This window comes from Rhinolophus ferrumequinum, chromosome 3 (genome assembly GCF_004115265.2).
Source record: "Rhinolophus ferrumequinum isolate MPI-CBG mRhiFer1 chromosome 3, mRhiFer1_v1.p, whole genome shotgun sequence".
In the NCBI taxonomy this organism is placed as follows: Eukaryota; Metazoa; Chordata; class Mammalia; order Chiroptera; family Rhinolophidae; genus Rhinolophus; species Rhinolophus ferrumequinum.
Genome location: NC_046286.1, coordinates 73,664,426 through 73,675,659, shown reverse-complemented (window position 1 = coordinate 73,675,659; position 11,234 = coordinate 73,664,426).

Genomic DNA, 11,234 nt, shown 5'->3' with positions numbered 1-11,234 from the left:
TGCACCCAACGTAGTTGTCCCTCTTGGCTCCCTTTGATCTGCTCTTCATGTTCTTGTTCTTCCCTTTTGACTGCCTCTCACTCACTCCCAATACAGAACATCCACCAGGGCTGGTGACACTGTGAGATTCCAGTCCCTAGGCAGATTTCTTAAAGGTGAACTGTACTGCCTCATCCTCCTTCAGGCTCAACACCCTTCCATGTGCAGTTTACTCTGGGGCACAAAGATGTAGGACCCAGGGTTGAGTGGGACCTCTGTGCTGGAGGTCATGGACAGGAAACTGAATCTCCTGCAAATGGTGACTCACTGGCACATGCTTGCACCACGCTGCAGCTGTGGCTTCTCTGCCACCAGGACCATGTCCTGCAGTGCCTCCTCCTGTGCCTGGGCACCGCCACCTACAAATTGCTGGCTGGACACAGAGTCCGTGGTAGTTAGTTGAGCCAGTGGCCCTGGGCCACTCGTTGGGTGGTTGCAGATTCCTGAGAAGTCCGGTGGCAAAGGGGTGGTGGGAGAAGATGCTGCTGCAGCTTCTCTAGCACCCTAGGAGATGTTTATGAGCCTAACATGTGAAAACCATGATACAGAGAATGAGGCTCACATTCATGTTTAGAGAAATGTATAAGGATATAGGAGAGTTAGCTTATGAAAATCCTGCAGCTTTCAAAGCACATACTCGACAGGTTTAGGAGAATGGGATTTGAGATTGGATTGCATGATGGGTGAAACATCAGATATTTAGCATCTGAACTCTGAGGCAGTTCTAGGAGGGTGGACTTGGGCCAGAGGGCTGCACTGGAAGAATCTCAGTAACCACCACGAGAGGCCACATGTATGGAATAATTCAAATGAGAATAGAGTGGTACTTAGCTGTGAAAAACACACTTTATTCAAGATCCAGACATAACTGTGGATTTAGTAGCTCCCACCCATGTCTAATTACAGTACAGTAGGCCCTGCCTTATCCACAGTTTCATTTTCTCTGGTTTCAGTTACCCACAGTCAACCGTGGTATACGAGGTACAAAAATATTAAATGGAAAATTTCAGAAATAAACAATTCATCTCTTTGAAATTGTTCATCCTTCTGAGTAGTGCCATCAAATCTTGCACTGTCCTGCCCAGGATGTGAATCATTCCTTGGTCCAGCATATCCTAGCGATATATGCTCCAGACCATTAGTCACCTAGTAGCAGCCTGGGTTATCAGATTGGCTGTCATGGCATCCACTGAGGGTCTTGGAATGTATCCCCCAGATAAGGGGGACTGCTGTAGCACCAAATTAAAGTTACTGTTTTTACTACCCAAAGACAAACATGCAATTTAGCTTCTCAGAGTTTCATTTTTCAAGTGTGTCTAATATGAAAACTAATGTATTTTTCCTGACACTTGAAATACGGAACATTTATTTTCATTTTTAATTTTAAGCCCCGTTGGTCTAAATTCTCTCAGACAAGTTACATAACACATGCTTAGGTCAAGCCCTTTGGCACTAACATCTAAAACCAGGACAGGAATTTCTGATTCTTCAACTATTTTGAAAGTAAGAAAATACAAGACAAAAAGATGGAAAACTTTTGCATAATTGCGAATTATCTTGGTCTCTCTCTCTCTCTCTCTCTCTCTCTCTCTCTCTCTCTCTCTCTGTAATAGGCTTAGAAGAGAGAGGTTAAGATGGGAAAGAAGAAAAAATGAGAGCCAATGAATTTTATATTTTCTGCAGTTGATTGCTTTGTTCTTAATCATACCAGATTATGAACAATTTGTAAGTTTTTTCACAGTATAGGTGTCTATCATCATCAGAGGTATTTTGTTTTTCCTCACTAAGACTGTTTAGTCTTATTTGCTTAGTGAAATCTCAGTAACATACATAAGAAATAAATCATTGAAATTTAGACTCTTTGTTTATAGTCATAAGTGGTTCAATCAGCACTCAAGTCTATCACACTCACTTCATATTTAGCATGCCTTATGAATCCTTTATGCTCACTGAAGCAGATATCTCAGTCTTAAAACTCCTTTGTATTCCATCAGAAATTATAGTACATAGTAGATCCTCAATGCATATAAATTAATTTATACAGCTGTGAAAGATAGGATAGGTTCAAGTTCATTGGTAATCCCAGTTGGAAAATTTGAGATCTGTTTAACTGCACATGGATAAGTCAATGAACATTTAGAAGTGAAATATCTGGTGGATAATTCCAGCAAAAAAAAAAAATGTTTCTGAAATGTGGGTAGTTACTTATGCAATGAGAAATTTACAAAGAATGGTGGTATATTTCAAAGCTTGTCTTTATCAGATTTGCACTCTTAAGCATTTTGTAAAGTTTGAGAAAAAGATATATGTTATAAATCCTGTTTTTTGGAACCAACATGGTGTTTGACTACAATCTCTATCTCAATTTGCATACATATACATAAATACTCCCCAGAGACCCTTGGATATCAATTTCTTCTTCCTGATGAAGATGGAGCTGTTGTTGCCTCCTTTGTTGACCACAATTTATACATACACTGCATCTGTCAGTAATTGCATCCTCTTCTGTATATATATATATTATATATATATATACACACATATATATGTATACATATATATATATATGTATCTTCTGTATATATATACACATATATATATATGCACAAATATATGTATATTTGCCTTTTTTCCAGATGTAAGTGTTTCTCTTTCTGGTATGTTATATCAAAGATTGTAGTTATTTTGAAATATTAAGAAACAATTAATTAAAAATCCACATGGCAGATATTTTTAAAGAAACATTTATCCTCATTTTTGGAGTGAGTGATAAGCAGTCATTCTGTCTGCACTGAAGACAAAGAGATTGTCAATATGTTTAAATTGCTGCAGAGTGCACTTAGAACAGACACAGGGAAGACCTTCTCTGTAGTGAGCATTGCTGGGCCCTTGAATGGGTGACATAGGTAGTAGGTTGGCCTCAGAATAGATTTCTATGAATAAATCTTGCCTGTCTTAATAAGATCTGAAGTGTCAGAAACAAATGTACGTTTCCCATATTTTGAAAACAAAAATAAACCGCCAACAACAAAAATTCCTATCAAAAATTCCTTTTATGAAAGGACTCAGTTATTCCCAGAGATGGTGATAATTAAAAGATGTGGAATAGATTTCACTGAAGACTGTGAGTGCTGCTATGAAAAGGTCTTCATGGTATTTTGTTAAGTTAAAAAGAAAAAAGCAAGGTACACCCACAAAATGTGTAACTATGGCTGCCTTCAAAAAGAGAAGCCGGGTCTTAAAGAACAGGGGTGTGAGAGAGACCTTTTTGATTTTGAACCAAGTGCATATATTACCTATCTGAAATAAATAAAAATAATAAATAAAACAATTTTAAAAGCCCTTTGTGACAAAAAAAAAAAATGCACACACAAAACCCTTGAAATCACTTAGTGTTTGCCAATAAGGGAATAGTTAGATAAATTATGGTGCTCCATGGAATGGATTATACTCTGCATCTCTTAAAAAGAATGAGGTATTGAGGTATAGATAAATTAATAAGTAAACAAAAGCAAAGTTCAGTATGTGCAGTTTCATTTCTGGACATTTTTTAAGCCCCCACAAAGAACATTATGTACATATGCTATTCTATATGTCAGTGTTCTTTTCTGGAAGGACACACAGGAACTGATGAATAGGGATTACCTTTAGGGATAGGAAATATGGTGGATGTATGGGTGGATGACTTTTATTTGTCACTTTATAAATCTCTATAGTATTTATATTTTAATATGTGCATATATTATTTTTAGTTAATGAATACTTAAAAGCTGATTTATATTATGCTTCTGTGAAAAATGTTCAATATCATGTTTCATGTTTTCCTAAGTTGACGTGAATCAAAATGGATGAGTTATATATTATAGAAAACTCCTGTAAAAATTTCACAAGTAGAGAACAGCTAATCCATTCTAGAGACTCACTTTTCTTTTTTTCAGTCACTCTCAGTCTTTAAAAATAATTTAGTAAAAATGAGTTGGATTTTATAAGTTATTAGTAATAGTGTGATGGCGTGGAAAGAGCAGTGACCTGAGAGTCGCACTTGGGCTCTTCCACTTTGGGCACCTTTAGTCTAGGACACAGCAATCTCCTGTGTTAAAAGTAACAAGTTCATCTTTAAGATTCTGTCCCACCTGAGCATTCCTGGATTCTCTTATTGCTAGAAAGCAAAGGATTAATTTTAGAAGTTCTGTGAACTCTTTAAAGATTTTCTAATATGCTACATGATATTATATATCACCAATTAGGAAGGCCGACTCTGCAGAAACATCTTACACCAGGGTGTGTGGGGTAGTACCTAGGTAGAGACTTAGGTGATTATGGTCGGTAAAATAATGGTTCCAAAGAGTCCCATGCCTTAATTCCTGAAACCTATGAATATATTACCTTACATAGCAGAGGGACTTTTGTAGTCCCATTTGCAGATATGAATAAGGATTTTGAAATGGGGAGATTATTCTGGATTATCCAATGTAATGACAAGGATCCTTATACGAGGGAGGAAAGAGGGTCAATGTCAGACAAAGATGTGAGGATAAAAATCACAGATCATAGAGTCAGAGAGAGATTTGAAGATGTAACACTTCTGACTTTGAGAGGCCCTCTAGCCAAGGAATGCAGGCAGCCTCTAGAATCTGGAAAACGGAAATAAATGGATTCTCATTTTGAGCTTCCAGAAGGAACAAAATCCTGCTGACACCTTGATTTTAACTCAGTGAAACACATTTCTGACTTCTGATCTCCAGAAGGGTATCTTAATATGTTTATGTTGTTTTTAATCGCCAAGTTGTGGTAATTTATTAGAGCAGCAATAAGAAACTAATACAGTGATTCACATCTAGAATTAAAATTTGAGGGTTATATCAATTGTATGTGTTTCCATCTCCTTGATACAAATAGAAATTGTCAGTGAAAGCAAGACTGACAATACTGACAATTCAATACTTCAATACTGAAGAAAACATGTGACCACCCACTAATCATGAGTAATACACATAAAATGCTCTTGACTTTTATGGACAAAATATAAGAGAAGATAAATCAGTAGGTAAGGATTTTTAGTATTTTTTTTCCTTCTTGTTCAGATGCCTGGCTTTTCATTGTAAATGTACACTATTTAAGAAGGAGAAATTGCCAATAGATATTTGATGAGACTAAGAATGAGGGACTACGATTACCTTGGCATGAATGGTGGAAGACGGTAGGGAATTGTTTCAGTTTCCATCTAGCCTTTTAATGTAAATAGTCCTTTAGGAAAATGTGACTTTTTGTAGTGACGTTAAATCCTGTCTGTAGGAATGAGTGACACTGGCAACGAATCCTGAACAAGTTCTGGTTTACTGCCCATCCATGTTCCTTTTTACTTTGGATCAGCACTTCTCTGTTCTAATTTTAAATGTCAAGCACCACTGAAGTGGGGCTTATGGAGAAGGGAATTTATAAACACAATATATTATATGTCTTGTTTTCCTTCAGAACTGACCATGTTTACCAAAATGCACTGTGCTTTCATTCCTCCCTGTGCAGACAGGGAACGGAGGTTGGGGAGTGATCCTGTGGTCAGGACAGGATCCTATGTCAGCCTTGAGGGACTGCTCGAGAGGGACAATTCCAGAGTTTACCCCCTTAAGTCCACCTTCTGCCTCGTGGCCTTCATTGTCAAGAAATCCCACGTCATGCCTCCATGGAATGTGTTTGGGAAAGTGGGACTAGATGGAAGGAAGTGACTTGAATAAGGTCAGAACTACATATTCTCTGAGTGAATAAATAAAAATTGACTATAATCAGAGAGACATATCTTTGACCTCAAAGGAAAACACAGCTACTCACATCTGCATATTCCTCCCTGGAGACTTGTTTATTAGAGGTTTGAACTGTGGGCTCTGTGGATAGACTGTGTTTGAGATTTGGATCTTTTACTTAGATGCTCTGAGCATGTAGAGTGTTGTGCAGCACTTACTGTATCTTTAATGTTATCGTACCTTGCTGAATGTTGAAAACTAGATGAAAGAGTAAGGGAGGGGAATTTGCTACTCAACTGCTTCCAATCTACTTCTACAGAGAGAAATATGAAGGATGAAAATATCCCTCAATTATGTAAAGTATAATCACTTCAATTTACTCTTTTGATATATGGTGCCTTGATTCATGATGCATTATAATTATATTTTTATACTTTTAGTGTCTAAATGCATTTTAACAATATATCCATCTTATTTTAACTGTATTAGCTATGTAGTATCACTGACATCAACAATTCTCAGTTTAGAATGTTAGTGGGAGGGATTGAGAAACAACCCTTGCTGTTTCTCTTGAAACTTATTCTTAAACTTGACTTACCAGATTGCAGTAGAGCCAGGAAATGTTAGTGCCCATGCACCATAATAGTTTTCAGTTACGTCAACAAAACTCTTCCTTTAATAGAAGTGGAATAAAAACCTGGTTAATTATGCATGTAAGCAGATGTTTGATCCGAGTCATCGTAAGGTCTGAAAATACTCACCAGCCTTAGTATCCAAGGTATCCACTCAATTCCTTTTGTGTTTTATTCCTTTTTGAAACGTAATCACTCTTTCATTCTTAGAAAAAAAAAATCCCAGAACTATTTTTAATAATAAGTGAAATATGCCCTAATTCTGTTTATTCCAGTAACAAAATGAGGGTAAGTTTGAAGTGGGTAGAGATAGAAGAATTTTTTATTCTTGGCTTCTACAGCAAGCAGAGCTAGCTTTATGGACATGCGACGTGTGCCATCACACAATGGTCTCTATATGCTCAAAGGAGTCTGGTGCTTGGTTTATGCTCTACTATCCTCTTCATTAAATTCTTAACCTATTATTTTTGAGCATGTGGCGAGCACAGGCGATGTCCTGGAGTGACACCCCATGTGACTGTTTGTGATCCATCATCAGTACCCAATGGCACTGGCTCAGACCCCTGGGCACAGAGTGCAGCTTGCAGAGCAATTGGCCTGGCTTGCCTTAGGGCAGTCGGAGGAGTCACCAGGCTGACGGAGGGTCCTAGGACCAGATTGGCAGTGGTGACAGTGACAGCACCAGCAGCAGCAGAAGTGGCAGCTGCTGTACCCCAGGGGAAAGCAGGGACCCAGGGGAGCCCTGGGAACTGTGGGATCCCCGCCTGTCCATTAATTCCCCAAGAGAGCCAGTCTCTGCAGCTTCTGCATAAACATTAACCTGGCTTCATGCTGGGACAGGAATTGCTGGTGCTTAGGCAGAAAACTTTGTCAGTAAATTATTCTAAGATAAAAGCATAAATATGAGCATTGCAATACAGCATATCAGAGTTATTAGAATTATTCAAAGAGTTTAGTCTCTGATTTTGAAAACTACTGTAACATTGTAAAACAAATATTCATAGCTTTTCAAACAGAAACTAACCTTAAAGATTGTAGCATTAGCAGTAGACTGAAAATAACTCTATTTATGATTCTTCAGATAAACTAATTATTAAGACAATTTTACCATTATTTTTCTTATAATTGAAGATACAGCAACATACATAAGTAGATGTTTTCAATTATACAGAAATCATGGAACCGTTTTTAGCTTCTTGAACAATCTCTACAAGTTATAGGCAATGCCAGAGAAAACACTAAAATGCTACTGTATAATTTTTATTTAAAATTGAATTCAGAAGTACATGAAACTGATTTTTATGAAGAGTTAAATCTTTTTAGAAAAACTATTCTGTGAACCACTCACTCAGATGACAAAAAATCATTTATATTTCAAAACAACTTATCAGAAGTGTGTCCCAGTGTTGTCACCATTTATAAAATCTTCTTCATGGCTCCAGTAACATTTGCATCAGCAGGAAGATGCTTCTCAAAATTAAAAATGATAAAAAATCAGCTGTGATACATTCGCCAAGAATGACTTATATCACATCCACTTATACTGATTGAAGATAAAATGTTTTTAAAGGAAAAATCTTTTATACAAAAAAAAAGAAAAAAAAGAAAAGCAGTGCCCTTCTTGGCTTAAGCCCACCAAACAGTCTCCAGGTTGTCCTCTTTTGCACATAGAGTCCTCTGCATCTTGTGGAGGCAGAGCTGGCCACCTGGCACTGTAGTTGTAGATGAGTGGTGGGGTGTGGATAGTAGTTTTTACCAAGTCAGTATAGTTTCTGCTCTTGCCTGAACATAACGCGCTCTGAGAGTACCACGGCCAGCCACTGGGAGATGGGTTTATTCCCTGTGCCCAGGTCTCCTGCGTCTTAGGGCACTTTTTCAGTCAGGGTGTGTGGAGGGCATGAGATTTTTGAGCTGCTGAAAGCCCAGAGCTGCCTCTGCCACCTGCCATTGACCTCTGCGTATGTCGCTGTAGCTGTAATTGTCCTGGGAAAAATCTCTTATATTTTAGTATCTTTAACAGCACTTTTTTTTCCCCCTACTCTTTCAACAAGGGGCCCACATTGTGATTTTGCACTCGGCCCCACAAAGTATGTAGCCAACCCTGACAGCAAGATTTAGCCGTGAGGTTCTCTAGACATCTTGAATCTTTACTCTTTACATCTTGAACTGACAGATGACTTTTCCTATTAGAAATAGTTCATGTTTAAGAATATTTACCTTTCCAGCACTCAAAACAACAACGCAATCACCACATATATTTTGTTTTTCCATGAATTATAAGTATAGGCCCCAGCTTCTCAGCCCTCTGGTTCTTCACTACCTACCTGCTTTTGGAAATGGGAAGGCTCGTTCCAAGGTGTGTGGAGCACCAGGTTGTTACATCCTTACCAGGGGAGGATTTTTCATAGTCTTCACTCAGTTTGATGCTTTCCCAGTGGTGTATCATTTCTAACTCAGTGTCCATTTGCACGACTTCCCTGAGAGAGTCTTGCTCAGCCTGGGATGACAATGACAAGAGGTGTTTTGGTGGCCTCCAGTTTGAGGCTTGGAAGATTTATATCTAGACAGCTGCGTGCAAAACCTCTCTGCACATGGAGATCAACATATCCCCAAAGGATATAACGGGTAAAACTAGAAGAATAATGAAGAAAAATGACAGGCACGTAGGAGGGGAATAAACAGGCTATGCCTCTGGTAAATAACTCCCTGAAGCACTCTTAGAAAAGACTTACTGATTAATTGAATCAATCCATCATCCTTGGGGTGACAGCATCAATTTGCAATCTTTTTTGGGGAGTTGTTTTATTCCATAGCTGTTACAGCATAAATTCATATGAGGGTAGAATGAGAGGTTAAAACATATACCTATTTTATTGTTAAGGTGCCACAATTCTGTGCCCTCATTATAGAAAAGACTTAAATTTTTAATAATGATTTATTTAGACTGTGTCAGAGCATCTACATGTGGCTTATAAAGGGATATTTCCTCTCTGAATTTATCTTACAGAAATCAACTTTCACTAACTATAAAATTTTTAGCTCATTTGTTTCCAAACTCCATAATATTTAAGGATTAAAAAAAACCCCAACCTTCTCTATAATTCTAGAGAATATAAAACGATATGCCTTTATCCCTTTGTAGGAGGAACTCACCTTTGTTTTCTTTGTTATCACCAGCAGTCATAACTCATGACACTTGTGCAAATTTCAGCGGTAAATAAGACACTTGAATGTACTATCTAGTTCACGTTTTTGTTGAATTAAAAGGCATAGAATACATAAATGTCTTAGAGGTTTTGCTCTCATAGCTATCAAAAGTGATTGTTTCAAGATACTAGTATGTTTAAAATTGGACATATCAATCACAGATTTTGTTCTTTCCTTTCTTAAGAGTAGGTGGAAGGTAGAAGTAACACAATGAAAAGAGGATTGAACATGATTCCTAAGCAAAGATTCACATATGACGAGAATACCTGGGGCTTCGTTTTTTACAATGTATGGATTTTGATATTAAAGCTTCCTGAGTGCAAGTGTTGAGTGCTAAAATTTTGCCAAAGACAGATAAAAATGTCTGAAGGAAGATTATCTTGACAATCGTAGGAAGTATTCAAGATGGGACAGTTGAAGTAATCTTAATCTCTCTAATATTAGCTATTCATAAATGTGTTATAAAAGAAATAACAGACAAATTTCTAACCCTCAAACTGAACATAATTAGTTGACTTACATAGAACATATTTATATATTCTATATATATATATATATATATATATATATACATATATGTGTATGAGTTATTGGTTTTTAAAAGAAGTATAGCGATAAAACATGTTTAACATTTAGACTATGCTGAACCTAATACACAATAATTCAGAGACATTTATGATCTTACACTATCTTAGGGTCTTCCTTATCAGGGTTTATTCTGATTTACACAGTCCAGGGTCAGTTTACAGGCCTGAGATTTGTTTTATTCTATTCTGACCAGAGTACACATACTAGAATTTGTTGTAGAACAGTAAGTTATTTGCATTTGCAGGATATATGGCAATCTTGAGTAATTTCTTAACCTCTATGGGCCTTAGTTTACTGTCTCTATAATAAGTGGGTTGGTTCTCAAAAGTTTGTTCTACAGTGTGACCAATTTAAAACAAATTTGTATTTCTGAGTTTATAATGGTCCATTTGTTATAGAAGAGTGGAATATTAGGTATTTGCTTCACTGTATCAGAGATTATGTTTTTTAATAGTTACCAAATGAAGATCTTGGTACTGTTACTTACTGTTACTTACTGAATGCACACATATTTAATTGAGAAATCCAGAAGAAGGAATTTTTTCTTTAGGATATATATATATATATATATATATAAATATATATATATATTTGATAATATATATATATTTGATCGATTAACTTTTATCTCTTTATATTCAGCTGAGCTGTTGTGTGCATATATATATTTGATATATATATATATATTTGATAATATATATATATATTTGATCGATTAACTTTTATCTCTTTATATTCAGCTGAGCTGTTGTGTGCATTTGACCTCACAGTGTGAAGCAACAACCTGACAGTCATTCACACCTACTTCAATGAACCCTCATCAGCATCCTCTTCACGCAGAGAGCAAAGGGAAAACAGACTTGGTACTTTACAAGGCTCTCACCATGTGGCGGAGAAGTCAAGTACTATGAGCTGATCTTCAGCTTCTTGAATGCTGCCTCAAAGCCTTCCTTGTTTTCACCAGTTTGGGCACTTTGGCTTCTGGGGGCTGGTGTGTGCCTGTGTACAGTGAGAGAAAGGACACAAG